Raw genomic sequence first — 18,125 nt, 5'->3', positions numbered from 1 at the left:
CCTTCCCTGGGGGGGATGCTAGACGTAACACAAAGATGCTCTTTACTAGTTCCACCTGCTCAGGATTGAAGATGGTCTAATTTGATGATCTCCAAAGTTTTGATGTTATAATTCTTTAACCAATTTCTGGGTTTTGAGAAAATACCATTCTGTGGGTCTAATGTGTTCCAAAAATTGCTCGTATAATGATGCTTTTCATTTTGTACAGAGACAGAAATAATAGCATGCATTCATTTCAGGAAACTTAAACTTCAGCATTGTGCATAAAGCAAAAAATAACATTTCAAGGTTTGCAATTTGACAGGGAAAATGTCTTCTTGACCCTTTTATAGTTAAAAAGAGAGGACAAGAAAGGTCTATTTGTAACTCTTGCATCTTCTCCATTAATCTTTGCTTTAGACTTTGACTCATAAACAAGCACGATAAGGTCCTGAACCAGGATTAAAATGGAAAGTCTTTTTCAAAGCTGGTAAAGAAAAGCACTTTTTCATTTTTTGTGTGTGTAAATGGCTTTAAAAAATGAATAGAGTCATTCATCTAAAAAAAAAAAGTATTGACATTTTTATGGAGTTGTTTTTGGAAAGATCCAACATTTAATATTAAATTCAACATATGGTTGTGGTCAAATTGTGCTCCTACTGTGTAAAATGTATGAATAACAACTTACTGCATTCTCCTGGCCAATATACGGAGAGAAGGTTGATTAATTTAACTAGTATCCCTTAATCTCCTGCCTTGGCTTCCATCCCATTCTGCAAGGGTTGATAAATCTTACATCCCCTGAGGAGTATTACAATTCCTAATAGTCTTATGCTATTAGGAAGAAGCAAGGCTCAACTGTACCAAAACATCCAGCACATGAAATTGTATAAATAATTTAGCTTTTCCAATTTAATTTTTTTTTACAGCTTTTCTTTGCAGACCATGATAAGAGATGTTAGTTCAGTCAACTGTAAGTAAAAAAAATAAAAATAAAAAAAGGAGAATACTGTTCAGGGGAATTGTGTACAAAGGTAGGGCTGTTCTTGTCACAGTTTGCAGCACTGTGGTAGGCTGTCAAACCAAGGTCATTCATATATTTGCCCCCCTTTTAAAAGAAAAATGTATTTTGCTTAGAGTGAATGTTCTCTTAGGAGCACCAGCTACTTTTACCATGCTTTTGCATGGCCTAGAAGAGGAAAGTTACCCACTGATTTCAGCATGAAGTAGGATTCCCTGTCCTGCCACAGGTTTTCTGTGCGACTGCAGGCAAATCACTCCATGCTTTCTGGGGGGACTTAGATGCATAGACAAGCTACTTATGTTGTACAAGTTCCTCTGCATCAGACGAGCCATAACAGTTGCCTGTACTCATATTTGTAGCCCACAGCAAATTCAGCTTGACTTAGCTTACAATGAAGGAAATTTAAGATAAATAGCATAACCTTGCATTTGCTATAGGCTGAGTTAGCACAAGGACATCCACCATGTCTCAGATAACATATATTGAATTGTTAGCTGCAATATCTTGGTTATGTGACTGAGATTTATACCTCATCTGTAAACTATCTTAAAGGAGAGTGAGAGTTGAAAGGATAAATGCATTTTTTTTAAAAAGCAATGAAAAGGACTGCAAAATTCTCAAAACCTGGGACTATAAGAACTGTGTGAGTATTCAAGAGAGACACCATTCTCATACACAGGAGGAGACAATATTAGTCATTTCTGAATAGGGAAAAGTTTTTTTCAGAGTACAGTAAAACCTGGCAAATAAGTGGATTGTTTTCTAATTAACTAAGATAAGTGATGAGTATTTTGCTTCGGTAAATATAAACATCTTTTGCATAAGATTGAACCACCTGCAACAGGCTGAACCCTATTGTATTCATTCTAGCAAAACTTCTGCTGCAATTAGTAAGATTTTTGAAGGACTTGGAGCTTGCAGTACATGTTTCCACAAAATAATGCTCTGACTTCAGTAACAGGTTGGACTGTCTAAGAGTATGAAAACAGGGCTTGATTCATTATTTATATTAATAATAATGCTTTGAATTCTTATCTATTATTCAGAAATCTTTCTTCATACATAGTAAAGTAAATCCTATTACATCTGAGGTAAGTAAGGAGCATTATACCTGTGGGCAAAAAAGGGACTTTTACAGAATTCAGAATGGGCATTTGTAGGAGTAAATCTCCTAGCAAGTGACCATTCTGTGGTGTTTGGTGCAGAAGTTCTCTTTGGAGTGGTTTTGGAGGATTTGGGCTGGCTCTCTGCAATAGGATGTGGATGCTCTGCGCCCATTGGCTCTTAAGATTTGGACATGTGTCTTACTGGGTGCCCTCTTGCACCCCAAAGCTTCAACCAGGGGGTGGCAAAGGGGGAAGAAGGGCTGAGCCTCAGGCCAGCAGCAGTTGTGTCCCACAAGAGCCTGCTGTGACAATGCTATAACAAGGTGTGGAGGTGCAAGGCTGTGAGAACAAGAAGCTTCATGGTGAGGTTTGGTTTGTTTTGGGATAAATTTTCTTGTGAGTGATGTTTGGTTGAAACTATGTCACTTTTCAACCACATGAGGAGCAGCCAATTGTGTTGAATATCTTGTGAAAGACATGCCTTGAAAGCTCAGCTTTATGCAGTTTTATGGGGTTTAAGTGTAAAAAGCCCTCTGTGGGAAGAAAGAAATGGACCAAACCCATTGGCACACATTTGTTGAGGCTCTCTTAACATCCAGGAATAGACTGGGGTATTGCAATGTAAAGTGGAAACTTCAGTCCATCCTGTCACGTTTGTTTTCAGATAGACGCAGAGGACTTGGTTCTAACATTTGTACAGCCCGAGGGCATGGGGACAACTTCTGGTCAGGGATGACACAATCCACCCCGCCTGCCTTTTGGGTCCAGCTTTTACAACCATTCTGACCTGCCCCCCAGGCAATTCAAAATTCCTCTGGACACACCTCCATATGCATTTACTCCTAACACTGTAGACTTGGCCCAAACCCTTGTAATTTCCCAGAGCCGTGTGACTGGATATACAGGGTCCACTGGGACACCTCAGAATTAACTCCGGCCAAAAGCCTCAAAAAAACCTATGTTACCCCAGATCTCTCAAGGAAATTTTGGTTTTCAGGTTTGTGCTTTCATAGCCATAAAACAGAACACAACATTCCCAATCCAAAGTGTGGGATAAAACGTGAATATCAGCCTCTTGTTCCTTTAAAAAATACAGACGTATTTATTTCCCCATTCCTAGTTTCATGTACATTGTATTTCATATGCTTGCTGTAATAACACCACAAAAGACTTCATAAATGCACTAGTCAGTGGGGAATACTATGCCTGCTTGTGATTTTACACATCTTTTCTCTAAGCCAGAAAATCTAAATGTAAAATGTAGTATTCAGAGACACTGAGTGGGGCTTTGTGGTGCTCTCTGGAGGATGCTGGATTCATAAAACAATGAATGGATTGCAGTCATCGATAGAGTTAGTTCTTCCATCTGTGGCAAACATACAGTATCCTCTTGCTAACGTGCTTCATATTAATAAACCACCCAAGTATAATTCATTGCAGGTTGCAGCTATAAATCAGAAATAGCCTTCATTTTGTTCAGCTGTCACGACTGAGAGAGCATCAGGGGGTGGGGGCTGTTTGTAAAGAGGCGAGAGGAGCTGTAGCACTTTGACCTCTCCCTGGAGTGTAAAGCATGTCATGCCACGGCTGTCCGTGGAGACGCGTCGCATGGCTCAGTGCCCTGTCACAAGCGAAAAGCCACCTTGTCACCTGCCATCATTTTTTTGTCCTGCTGTGTTCTGCTGGGCAAGAGATGCAAAGAAATGCTGCAGAAACGGTGCAATGCAAATGCAAGCACGCTTGCCAGCAGCAGAATCCTGCAGGCGCCGATGCTGCTGTTATGCTGCTGGGAGCTCTGGGACTGCACGTGTCTCACCCGGGCACAAACCGACCCAGAGATAGGCTAGGCTAGGCTAGGCTAGGCTAGGCTAAGCTAGAATAGAATATTTTCAGCTGGAAGGGACCTACCACAGTCATATAGTCCAACTGCCTGACCAGTTCAGGGCTGACCAAAAGATCAGACTCAGGCCCAGAAATTCCCAGCTATAGGTAGCTTTGTTCTAATCCTGACATTTTTGTGGCATTAAACAAATCACTTCAGACCTGATTCAACTCCCATTAAAGCTGATGAGGGTTTTTTTTTTCCCCTGACTTCAGTGGAAACTCTCTCAGTCACTTAATCTCTCAGCTTCCCTGTGTCTGCCTAAGAAATTGGGATAAGCATGCCTAACTCAAAGAGGTGTTCTGAGGATTAATTAGTCAACATTTGTAGGGCATTTTGAGCATAAAAAATGCTGAACATCAGTATTATCACACCTGGCGGTGTGAGTGTGTGTCTCTGTGTGTGTTTGTGCACACAATGAATACCATACTTCCATGGGTAAAACTGGCATATCAGATAAGCTGCATGCCTATGCAAATAAATTCTTAAGCAAATAAAAGTGCTCAAATAGTCCTCAGGCAACATGCAGGAAAGCAGAGGCAAAGGCAGAGGGCAGCAGAAGCAGGGGGAGATGTTGTGAAGAGGGATAGAGAAGTGTGTGCGGGGGGAAATCTGGGAGAGGGGAAATCTCTTTTTCTACAAATGCATATGAATAAGCTCTACTGAATCACAGGCTGTGCACGTGAAAATACAGTATTTCAAAATTCTTTTTTCATTATGATTTAGCCATGCATTATGTTTTATGGTGACATGACCTCATTGTTTAGAGATTTTTGGTGTACACTGTAACAGCCTTTGTATGGCAATAATTGTAACTCATACGTTAATTTTTGGCATTCCTCATATATTCATTCAGTCACTGGAATGTGCATAGCTTAAAACTAGCACATTGTAACTGAACAAACAGTGGATTAAATGTGCCTGTTTTGTCGTCTTTACTAAGCTAGGTGGGATCAAAACTATCTGCTTCTGTGCCATAGTTTAATTATATTTTTATTCTGAGTGCCAACATTTTACAAAATGAAATGAAGCGACGACAGGAGAAAATACAGCATCATTCAAATAGGCTTTAATCAGGTCTTGGAAGGATAATAGAAAGCAACTGAAGCAGGTTTGTTAATTCAGTTGGTTTCAGCCCATTGTAAAACCAATACACATAGCTGTTATTTCAGACATGATCAGCAATGGTCTGTCTGGACCTGCAACTGCCGAGCGGATAGCAGGATAACAGCATGTTTAGATGTCCACACAGAGGTAGTTGCCACACTGCTAGTGACAGACAATTGAAATAGGGGCGAGGAAGTGGCTGCTGTGTAGGAATGAATCCCGCACAGGCATAGCAGTAAATGATGGTCCCTACCTATGCAATTAACAGTGAGCTACAAACAGGCAGTGAACAATGGCAATACACATTACAGTTATTGCCTTTGTATTCTGTAATCTCGAGTACAGACACATTTCTCAGCATGTCCTAGTCACCCACATCATACTAAATGTTTAGAAGGTGTGGCTTGGGTTTAATTGTGAGAGGATTTCCATGTAGTAATACGAAAGGGTTAGCCCATGCCTCTTTTGAGATGACACCGTGAATATGACTTATAGGAATGTGATCACTGGAATGATAGCCCTTAGCAATGTGTTGAATCCTCAGGGTAAAAGCTTATTCACTGACTACAGGCAAAGGCTGTAGGAGAGTAAGGGGGAAAAAAAAGCGCTACAACAAATGCAAAAAAAAAAAAAAAGTGTGGAATCAGGTAGCTTTTGCTCCTCCTCTCTAAAATCTGAAGTGCTAGCAGGAAGTGCTGTAATAATTATTTCTTCTAACAGCTGGCACTTCAACCTTCCTTCACACCAGGGGAAGTCAATATACAGGAGCTGGAAAGTGAGGTGGAGTCTCAGGAGAGTTTTTGTCGCTGAGGATAGCACTTTCATGCCATGTTTGGGAAAGAAAAAAGATTAAAATGCAAACTGCTTTCTGCATGAACCACCTGTCTTTCTCAGGGGCTTTTTTAAAGATGGACCTTGATTGGAGGGGTGTCTGGTTGCAGTGCTTTTTACATGGGCTTTTCTCTCCCTACTGGCTTATGTGGCTCCCCTTCTCCCTTCTCCTTGTGCTCCCTCCCTCCCGGATGCTCCTTCTCGCCCCATGGGTGGTCCTTCTCACCCCACATCTCCTCTCCAGTTCTGCCAGCACTACGGTTTGTAGGGGATTGTGTTAAAGCAGACCAGAGGCTAGCCTGAGATAAAGTAAGCGTGAAAGTAACACAAAAAGGAAAAGTGGAGAGAAAAGGTGTTTTCTAACATAAATCTGGATCCTAGCAAGGACCTGCTGGTTCCTGAAGTAGTTCCATGGGCACAGTCTTGTAGCAGCAACAGCCAAAGGTGGAATAGCTGCTGAAGAAAGTGTCTTTATAGCCACAGCCTAAAACGTAAAGGAGAGGGGAATGAACCAAACAGAGGAGGGAATAGGATCCCCACAGAATAAAGGAAATGACAGTTATGTTGGCTGAGTACAGATACAGAGGTGATGAAGAAGGAGTATTAAGCACCTTTATGTCTCTTTAGTGAGTTCGCACAAGGCTGTGTGATGGTAAGGTGACTTACCACCCTTGCCTTCTTCCCTGAGATATAATTTTTCAACTGTACTTAGAGATTTTTTTATGTTCTCATTTTCCTGGCACTGCTCTGTAAATGTTAGAAATTTCATTTGCCACGTTCATTTAGACCCCTGTGCATGTGTGTTTTGACACAGACTTTAATTACATGGTCATCTATTATTTTTATTTCTCTGGATGGATAATTATTAAATAGTTCTTTTTATCTCCTTTATTCAATGTACGGCTCCAGGCCCTATTAATCACAATCTAAAGCCTCAGCTGAATACAATGTTATTAAGTTCCTCGTGTTTTTTATGGTACTCTTCCTGTAATTTGTCAGTTCTTCACAAACATTGTGAATTTATATTCACAGCAGCCCTAGCAATTAGGTGTATTATTACCATCATTTTACAGATGGAGAACTGAAGAAAAGATATAATATAGACAAAGCTGTCAAAACCCTATACTAATTTTTGATGACCAACTTTAGACACCTAGCTTATAATTTCTCAGGGCCAATAGTATTAAATAGATAATCTACATTCCAGTCATCTATCCATGTGCTTCAACCTTCTGAATTTCTGCAAATCACACCCAGAAAGCAGGGAATAAAAAATACTAACAGCTGAGAGCTAAATATAAAAGGCTGGCTCCAATCCAAAATGAACACTGTGGCAGAGGTAGGAAGACGGTGTAACTGCCTTACTGGCTGTTAAGGGTTAAGTTGAGCTTTGTAGTGAAACAGCTAAAGTTGGAAGTTTCTACTGTGAGTGTGTACAGCTGAGTTAGGCATCTAAGTTCCCACTAGTGTCAACAGAGCCTGAGGAGCTGCCTGTTCACCCTCCCCAGGAGACACCTATGTCTGATCATCCCAGCACTCTGCTATGCTCTCCCAAATGCATTGACTAGGTCTCAGCTGACTACTGGGAATGTAGACACTCAGCTGACGTGCAGACACCTACCTTGTAGACAACCAATTTATTTGCCTGAATCTGCAGCCAAGCCTCTCCTCAGTGTATTTAGTAATGAAATGCTATACTTTCTACAGTATTCTTCCTTTATCCTTTCTTTGATACCTTCCATTTTCCGCAGCAAATTGAAGCTAGGATACCACAGACACATTTTCATTCATCCTGTAGTCCTTATTCACATAGGACTGCCCATACTTGCTGAGTTTTCAGTACTTATTCACATCTAGTGGAAATGGATCTCCTACTGTACACAGAGACTCATTTCTTTTTGCAGTTCTCATGACTGGGCTATATTGCATGATGCTGTGTCTTCTTGCCCTGGTGCTCCTTTTTGACAAGCCCTGCTCTGACACTATAACTGCATAACTGCATCTCTGTTTTTACAGCTGAATAAAAATTTAAAGTATTAATCCATTGAGATGTTGACCAGTGAGAATGCAACTGAAACCCTAGAAGGGATTTTAATTATACTAAAATTAGGTTTCCTATTTTTAATATGTTAGTTTTTGACACCAGCCAACTGCTTAGTTACCTGACTAGTCCATTAAATAAACTTTAATTTAGATGATAATGGAACAATCTCTAAATATCATATGGCATAATTGCAAGTCTCTCTGTTACTAGGAGAGGCAACAAAGTGGTGGTATGATCTACAGAATAGTGTACAGGTCTGGGAATAAAGGAAACATGTACTATTCCCAGCTTCTTCACTGACTTTGCAGGTGGAATTATATTGACTAAATGCAGATGTCTGTACTGAAGACACCTGCATCTGGCTTCTGGCTCAGTTGATAATCAGTGAAGAACTAGTCAATAGAATCCAGGGGGCAATTCATTGTCTCCTAAATTAGACGTCTGAAATAGGGCAAATGATTGGCACCCTAAAAGGGCATATTTATCTCCAGTGACTATAAATGGTGCCCCAGGGCCTAGCTTTGTTTTAAATGTCTACATTGTTGATGTCTAAAGTCAGGTGAGATGAATCCCACCCTCTTTATCCCCAGGCCAGTTATTTCATCTCAGTTTGCCTTTTATTTGTCTCTCTGAAAGAGCTAGTGCGATACCAGAAACAGTAGAGTAGAATTAACACAGAGCTCTGCCTTGACTAATTAGTTTCTCAGTAGGGCCTTTTTATGGATCACTGGGGTATCTCTATGTGGCATGATGTTGTGCAATGTAGAAACACCCTAAGTGCTATTATAATAAGTTGTATGGTAAAGTTCAATTAAATACTAACATCTTCCATGTAGCATGGGAGTTCCTGCTGCCTTGGAGGTTCTTTTCCTCTGAAAAAAAGATTTTAAAATATATCAGTGCAATATCAATATCAGAACTTTTGTGGCATCAATGTTTTCATAGGAATCATGGTGAATTTTGCTCAGCAGTAAACCACTGTTCTTATCTTACCTTTCTTCTGTCTCCAATTTATTTCTTTGTCTGGAAGACACTGGAGCAGGAAGCTTCAGGAGCAGAAGCCTTGTGGCAAGCCAGAATGAATAATAAAGCTGAATTCTGGGGATATTGCCAGGGAATGTCATACAGGATGCTCTGCAGCAACAGCTCAGGAACTACAGGTGGAATTACATGATTATATGTTGCCAAGCTCTAAGGCAAGTTGGGGAAGCAAAACAGAGTCAGCAAGGAAGCAGAGGGGAGCTCCAGGTAGCTACAATTTACCCCTTTCTGGAAACCTGGAAAGTTGTAATGAGTTTGACGTTAAGTATACCCAGGTAGTAAGCCTGTACAACTGTAACTCCCCATGGAATTTCTTTTTTGAACTCAATTAAAGACCAGTGGTGCATATATTTTTAATCGTTTATGTTATTCCATCTATGGAGATTGCAATCTTTCCTTCTCTTCTTACTTCTGGGTAAGACCTACCTATTCACTTCTGTCTCCAGCACTTCTGTCCCAGGTGTGCTGCATGTGGTATACTGTCAGGATCTCAGAAGTTCAGCAGCCATGAGCTCATCACCCTGTTTGGAAATTCAGGGTAGACCTTTTCCTTCTTCCTCTCAGAATATCCTCATATATTCAGACTTTAGACTCATCATTTCTAGATGTCAGTCTCCTACACCTCTGCTCATAGTTTTCAGCACTTGCTAAATAGTGGTGTTGCAATCAGTGGGAATATCCTCGGCTGACATCTCCAAATTTGGCTATGAGAGGGATTGTTTTGGAAAGTTGGAAGCAAAATCCTCAGCTTGACCTGAGTGTCAGCTCAGAGATAAATAAAATGAAGACTTATTTTGTTCCCTATAAAGTGTCAGGATTAACTAGAGATAGCTGTATTATTGTATCTTCAGAAAGGAACATCTGTATGTCAACAGCAGACACCCGTTAGACCTTTTTTTTCATGTCTACCTTCATGAACTGTAAACAATCTAATTTAAGACTTCTTGCAAATTAAAACATAGAAACCAAATAATAAGTAAGCAGACTCAAACCCAAGGTAATAAAAAAAATCACCCAAGAGCAATAGAAGTTGACCTTACCCTTGCATGACCTTTGTATGTTGTTTTATCACCTTGCAGCAAAGATTTACCATGACACTTGTGTGTGTGTGTGTGTTTGCGGGACAAAGGAGGCAGCCTTTCACTTTTGTTTATAGAGAAACAATGAAACACCGCGTTTTATATTTTCTTTTAGGGGAAGTGGAAGATAAATTCAGAGGCCTGTGTTCTCATGTTGTGTTCAAACAAGGCATAGATTGTGGACCTGTTCATGGAGAAACTGTCAGACACTTCTTCAGAAAAGCACCTGTCCTTGGAGCTCTCCAGTTGAATAAGAAAATAGACATAATTTGTAATATCTTATTTGAGGTTTGGCATATTTCTCTTATGCAGCCAGCCAGCTCTGGTGGCCAGGATTTGACAGGCAGAGACATGCCTACTACTGCACCCTTTTCTCCAGCTGCTTCACCGGACCTGGAGGTTCCTGCTCTCCTTAGTCAATTGAGAGGGAGGGCCTCATTCCTCATGCTTCCGAGTAACCACTAAATTTCATTTAGCTTCATTATCTTTGCCCCTTTTCTGTCAGCAGACAGGAGGTAGCCCCTGAGCGTAAGATAGCTGGTTTTAATTCTTCTTCCAATCTCTTGTAATGGACAATTTGGTGACACTTCATTCATTAAAGGGAACCTAAATGATTGACTTCAGCACTAAATTAGATTCTAATTTCTAGGTGGTGAAATTTAGGTGAAGCACAGTCCATTTATGAGGCCTTACACAATGAGCCTGACTATAAACTTTAAATACTGCCACAGTGAGAAGTATATTACAATAACAACGATGATGTGAGATGATAAAATGGCCCACAGTTATGTGAATCCAACCATACAATCACATTTCCTGGAAAAAATGTTGCCACGCTTGCACAAATCTACTTTTTTTTTTTTAAAAAACGTTTGACTGGTATCCACAAGAGACAGCAGGTAAAAGTAAATGTTTACTTTTAACTCTCTCCTGAGACGAACAAGACTGACAATATGGGGCACTAGAAAAATGTAACATGTCAGTGGCCTCAAACTGAAATGATTTAATAGGCTCAGAAAGAGCTTGTTTTTGTCACACAAAAGCTTGAAATGAAAAGTAGATATTTCCAGAATGTCCTGTCAGAAAGCAAAAAGATTTTCCCTGTGCATGAGCCAGGAGCTGGCCCACTCCTATGGCTTCTTTCTTTTTGTTAAGTGCTGATACTCCCATGCTGTTTGTATTGGAGAGGGAGAGATGCAGGAGGAGGGAGAAGTGAAAACCAATATGTTCCTATGTAAACTCAGCCAGGCAGCAGCATAATACAGGAACTAGCCAAAAATACCAATGAGGATTCCAGGCTTATGTTCAAAGAGTAATATGACATTTTTCAGGGTTGAAATTCAGGCCTGACAGAAATAGGGTTTTTTCTCCTTTATTTAAGGCCAGATGTGCAAAGGTATTTAGTTCCTAATTTTATTTTTGCTACCTGACTCTACTGATTCTAACGGGACTTAAGAACTGTAATATCTAATTTTAATTCTTCTTACACACTTTTGATCCCAAAGCACTCCAGAAAAGAAATTGCAACCATTATTCCTAGTTTACAGTGGAATATAGAGGCATACATGATAGAGATGACAGAGAATTTTCTATTTTAAAAAAATGTTCCATGAGTGTAAATTTCTGTAAATGAAATTTGTCTATTGGTTGCGAGAGACATATCCCAGAACAATGATTAGATCAGAGTGCAGATCAGGGTTTTTGTCAGAGCAGCCAATAATCTATGTTGTTTGCTAAAATGACCAATTCAGACAAGAAGCTCGGACTTTATTCACTAATATCTCAGGGAATTTTAACTTGAGACATCTCTGATATAAACATACATAATTAAGCAAGCCATCCTCAAGTGTCTTTTGAAAACAGTAGAGCAAAGTGCGTATTTATAGGGATTTTGAATTGTGATGAGTCAGCCTTCAACTCCTCTGACTCAGTCTCCATTGGTTGTAAAGGCATCCTAGAGTGAGTAGTTCAGTTGATTAGATGTCTCAGTGGAGGCATTGCATTTAGAAAAGATGAATCCCAGCCTAAGTTTTTAAAAATTCTCAATTGATTTCAGTTTCCTTTGCTGGAGGTCTGCTTAAGTGATTAAAATGAGTCTTGAACTTGTGTTTATTGCAACTTAATTCCCTTCACATCAGAGTATTGTGATCAATTTATAAATATTTGGGGTTTGCAGCACAACATTGAATTCACCATTTTGTGGGAAGGCCATGTTTTTCACATTGCCCAAGGTTTGATGGGATGTGAACATTTTCTCAAGCTTCTGTGTTAGAAAGGTGAGCTAACTTTCCCAAGACTGGCAGCAGAAAACCAGCAGAATTTGTATTTCTTCGGATTCTTTGCTACATTCTTTGCTTTAGGATAGACTGCTTCCTCCACTAATTGGATACACGATATAGATATTTTACCTTATAGCCCATGGTAGCAGTGACATCTAAGAGTATTTAGGAATACTCCAGGCCAATATCAAGAGTATTTAGGGATGTTCACCTTAAGGTTATTGGAAAAGCTGCAAAGTCAGAAGCAATATGATCATCCTACTGAAATAAGAATAAATTAAGGTTGTTCTTTTTCTTTTCCTGTCTAAAGAAAAGGAAAGCATCTGCCATTGACCACTGCTAGAGACTCAACACTTCACTTGAGAGACCATGGACTTGACATCTCTTTGAAGTCTATGGCAAAGTCAATGGTTTCTCTACGACCAGGATTTCAACCAGTATCAAATCCTATATTCTCTCATACCTGTGGATGCATTTTAATTTGTTGAGCTGATAACACTAATCAATGAACATTGAAAGAATGCCAAACACATTTGAAATGCATATTACTAGGTATCGAGCAATTGCTATTTCTAGTCAAATACAGGCATTTGGGAATTTACTGCTGCTTGTTCATTCTCAATCAATGAAGATTAACCACAAAGAGAAAGAGAACCTGCTTGCAATAACTTTGATAAAATGATAATGACTGAAAGCATTTTGAAGTTCTACAGCTGCTTTGCCATTTCAATTACATTCAGATTAGAAATAATATTAATAATAACAATAAAGTCACAATCATTAGCAGAGTTGAAACAAGTTTAAAAAGCTGGGCTTGGGATCAGGATTTCTTTAAAAACGAACACATTTACAGTCATGTTGGCTTTTGACCTATTTATGAAGTTTTGTCTTGGGGCCAAAGTTCCTTAGAAATCAAGATTGTTTCTTTTTTAAAAAAGATCTGTTTATCAGATATTCCTGAAACCACTAAATCACTCTGAATGTACTATCTTAAACAGTTGAGAATCCTCAGGAACAGCTTCTTCCTCCATGGTAGGCATGCCCATCAAAACCTACAAGGAAGACCTCTACTTGTAAAGACTGCCTTTCTATTCCAGAGTGAATTCAGCCCAGAATGATGTATTGAGACTCACAGCACCAGCATCTACTTCAGAACACGGATCAGCCCCATCAGCCTATGCCCTGAGACAGCACTGCAATTAGACAGTATCATTACTGTGAGATTATTCAGGCACATCTGTTGTATGCAGACCCTGAAAGTCAACAACTGGTTGAGCAGCTGGTGTTGGTGACAGAGATTTGCTTTATAAAACCACAGTCCTCTTTGAGGACTGAGAACTGCTAGGAAGATGTAGGATCAACCTGACCAAGCAGGGCAAAAATATCATTGCCAGCAGGCTGGCCAACCTACTGAGGAAAGCCTTCACCTAGAAATGATGGTGGAAGGAGATGATAACCCACAATCAATTGGGGAAGTAGTAGACTGGCTTTTTTTTTTTTTTTTGGTGGAAGGAGAGACTGCAAAATCAACAGAACAGGATAAAAGGCAGCCCACTGCAACTGCATACACACAAATAAAGAAGTGCCAGGAGCAGAGCATTATGGGTGGGATGCTCACTCTTTTTCTGGGAAATCAGCGTGCAGCAAAGAAGAACAAACAGAGGGAATGAGAGCTCTGTATGCAGTTGCAGGGCTATGACCTCATCAAGATGACAGAGGGATTGATGATGGGATAGAGCACACCTTCAGCAAAATTATCCAGATGATACCCAGCTAGAAGTGGCTGGTATACCAGATAGTTGTGCTGCCATTCAGGCAGACCTGGGCAGGCTGAACAAATAGGACAACAGGAACCTCATGAAGTTCAGCAAAGGGAAATGCTGAAGGCCTGACCCAGGAGAGGAAAAACCCTATGCACCTGGACAGGCTGGGGGCCAACTGGCTGGAAAGCAGCTATGCAAGCAAGACCCTACAGGTCCTGGTGGACTCCAAGTTGAACATGAGCCAACAACGTGCCCTTGCAGCAGAGCAGGTCAACAGCCTCCTGGGCTGTATTGGGAGAAGCACTGCCAGCAGGTTGAGGAAGATGATCTTTCTCCTGTGCTTGGCACCGGTGGAATAAATCTGGAGTGCTTGGTGCAGTGCAGAGTTCCCCAGTGCAAGGGAGACCTGGACATACTGGAGTGAGTCCAGTACAGGGCCACAAAGATGTTTAAGGGACTGGAGCATCTCTCTCAGCCTTGAGAGGCTGAGAGAGCTAGGACTATTCAGCCTGGAGAAGAGAAGGCTCAGGGGGATCTTATCCATGTGTGTTAATACCTGATGGGAGGGTGTAAAGAAGATGGAGCCAGAATTTTCCCGGGGTGCCCAGTAGCAGAAGAAAAGGCAATGGAAATAAAAGAAATTCCATGTAAACATAAGAAGAAAATTTTACTGTAAGGGACGTGTGTGTGTGAAACACTTCTACAGCCAGTTTCCCAGAAAGGTTGTGGAGTCTCCATCCTTGGAGATATTCAAAATCCAACTGATCCTGAGCAACTTGCTGTAGCTGATCCTGCTTGGAGCAGGGGTTGGACTAGATGATGTCCAGAAGTCCCTGCCAACCCCAACTCTTCTGTGTTTCTGTGATTCTCTGTATTATTAAGGTTGGTTAAAAAAAACAAACATGAATTCAAAATGCTTAAAAGAAATGATTGAAGTTAGACCTATGCATTCATGCTGGAATACCATCACTGTGCATGTTTGTTTTCACGAATTTAAGTAGTGGATGTTCAGCAGTTTGGAAAAGTAATTCATTTTTGCGGTGAAGAAGCCACATTTCTGAACATTTTTAGTTGCTGAATTTCATTTATTTCAGGGAGAGTAAGGTACATAAATACCTCTGAAGGGAAAATTCCCAAGTGCCTAAATTTGAAGTTGGCTTTTTCAGTTCAGGCCTCCAAATCAGACTAAATTGCTGTGTAGTTTTGACTAACAGGAGCAAACAGAGCTGATACAGTAGTATGCAAATGAAGCTGAAGGAATCATAAATAAGTTCCCTAATTTTAGGTGTATTCCCTCAATGGTGCTGTCTTTATGGAAATGAAACTGCCATTGAAAGTCAAATTTATTCCTACATATTTTACTTTAGGTCTATTTTTAGTAATTGATGCATCTTCCCAGAACTCAGTCAATAATTATAAAAAATAAACCTGCATTTAAGTATTTAAGAGCATGTTCTGTCTGGATAATTTTCTCCTGGTGTAATTTTTTCTAAATATAGAAATTATGAAGTCTCTTAACTATTAAGATTTTTAAGGAGTTTAAAATAATTCCCGCATATTTCTTAGTTTAAGAACCAGGGAGAACCCATTGACTTCACTGGAATTAGAGGTCTAAAATTATGGACACTGTTAAATGCTATTGTGTCTGTTTTTCTCTACCTAGCAGAAACAATATAAATACATATGTACTTCTGGGTTACAAATAACTATATTTACTAACCATGTACAAACATTCAGTCCTGGCTATGTGCCCTGATTAATTACTAGTGAATTCTAAAGCAAAACAATGTGAATACCATTAGAGAGCTGATAAAATGTTTAAAAGGGTGCTATTCTAGTTTTGTGTAACATAAACTTCTTCCTAGCTATGTCTTGAGTGAAGAGGGAACGCAGGCAGAGATCAGGTCTCCCACCATATTCCATGCATGGAAACTTTACTGCAAAATTATATGTTGAAATATCAAATTTGACTAGTTTAAAAAGATGTGTCATTCACTGATACTATATTTTATAAATGAAGTCAACCACAAATTACATTTTAGAGAAGTAAAATACGCCTAACACACAGTTGTAAAAATAGCAACTTCTAGTCAAAGCTACAATGTCAAAGGTATAATGTTTGTCCATAACAAAGCTAGTGGATTTTAATGATACAGTAAAGGCAATCTCGTGTATCATTTAGAAATTAATTCTGTGTATGTAGATAATCTAAAGCTGAAACATGAGGTACCTTTCCTTGTTTGAAGTGGCATTGGGGTTATAAGCAGTAATTACTTAACACTAATTTGTTTATAATAGGTTTGATTTATTTCAAATTTTATCATTTAATTAATGGAGTGTTTATCAATTATATTTTAATTTTCATTCTTAGCTCGAAGTAATATCTCAATTTTCTTGAATTTGGCACTAGCTCAAACAGTCCTTGAAGAATCTGCCTTCCACACCCTTCAGGATCTCCTTTCCTTGAGGAAATCCTCTTTCTGAAATTTCCTTTTCATTTCCTGTTTTCCTTATAATACAAGACCAGACTCAGCATCCTGACTGCCAGAATGTGTCCTGAGACAGAGCCGAGGCTATTCAGTAGCTCACAAGTTCACAAGCACTGATTCTTGCATTAGAACTAATTCTGCTTGTTTCAGAGGATTAATTCAAATTTACACTAGAGTAAGAAATGTTGGTCAATTTCCAGAGCTTTATGAGCATTTGGTATCCATTTTGTCTCCTTTTCAACTTGTTTAACGTAATGTCTGCAAAGCACTGCAGAACCACAGAAATGAGCAGGAACGCCTCCAGCTGCAAAAACTTCTGTTCTGGTAAACCTGAGGCGTGAACATCTCTTCCCCCACTGCTTCTCCAGACCAGACAGGATGGGACATGGCCTAAGGGACTACCAGAGCTCTCAACTCCCTCTTTAGATTGCCTAGAGCTGAACAGCCAGCAGGGTAGGAGGCAGTAATTTACTGCCAGATAACCCCAATTTTGTTCCCTAGAAGTATAGTCAAAAAAAATCACTGTGCCTTCTATCTCTTGCCGTCTCTGGTCCTTCTCCTATGTAACCACCTGAGAATGTCTGCTTATTCTGTTCAAAGATTGAAATTGAAGTGTTCAACTTGAAAGAGCAAAACTATTGAAATCAAAGCAGAGCTGAAGTTTTCAAAAGTAGCTGCTTATACACCGCTTACTGAATCCCTATTGAAGCTGTCAAGTAGACTTGACCTGATTTTCATATGGGACCTGACAGAACTCCACATTTTTGGAAAACAGGTTACAGCTATTTAAGAACCTATATTTAGATTACTGGTTTTGAAACCTTGGATGAGATTTTCATTCCAGCTGTGGCAAACTTCAAATTCACTCAGTCCTTTCATGAATTTTGGCTTGTAGTGACCAGTCACGGAGGGAAAGGCAGCTTTTCATATGGCAACAATAATCTGGCATTTTTCTTGTATTGTGTCTCGCTGACTCAACCCGTCTCTCCAGACGATCAGGCCAGTCCAACAGAAGAGGGTTTCATTTGGCTTTCAGAGAAGCTGGATTGTAACTGAATTTTCTTGTACATCTGGAAAGTCATGATCCTCCTCCGTTTTCCCTTTTCCTTCTAAGACCAGTAGTATTTCTTCTTTGTTTATGTGATTTTTTGACTCTGGTAATGTTTCCCGTATTTTATTTTCCCTATCTACTGGAAGCAGCCTTCTGATGACTTTATGAGAGTTTGTTTCATCCCACCGGTCTATGTTTTGGAGGAAAGTATTTGCCTAGTCTTAGCCTTCTCTTACTGAATCAGAAGAAAGACCTGGCTTCTACTTCTGCATCCCTGGCAAAGGTCTATGCATGCCCTGCAAATTTCTCAGCTACTGGTGAAAGTCTTACTGTTTATTTTATTTATTTTTCAACACACAGTGGGCAGTATTGTGGCATGAAGCCATCACTGGTGTTTGGGCATTCAAGAGGAGGAAACAAGGCAGGGTTGTGAGTTTAGACCTACTCCCT

Source organism: Harpia harpyja, chromosome 1 (assembly GCF_026419915.1).
Source record: "Harpia harpyja isolate bHarHar1 chromosome 1, bHarHar1 primary haplotype, whole genome shotgun sequence".
Classification (NCBI taxonomy): Eukaryota; Metazoa; Chordata; class Aves; order Accipitriformes; family Accipitridae; genus Harpia; species Harpia harpyja.
The sequence above is the reverse complement of the archived record's forward strand: the minus strand, read 5'-3'. Positions refer to the sequence as shown.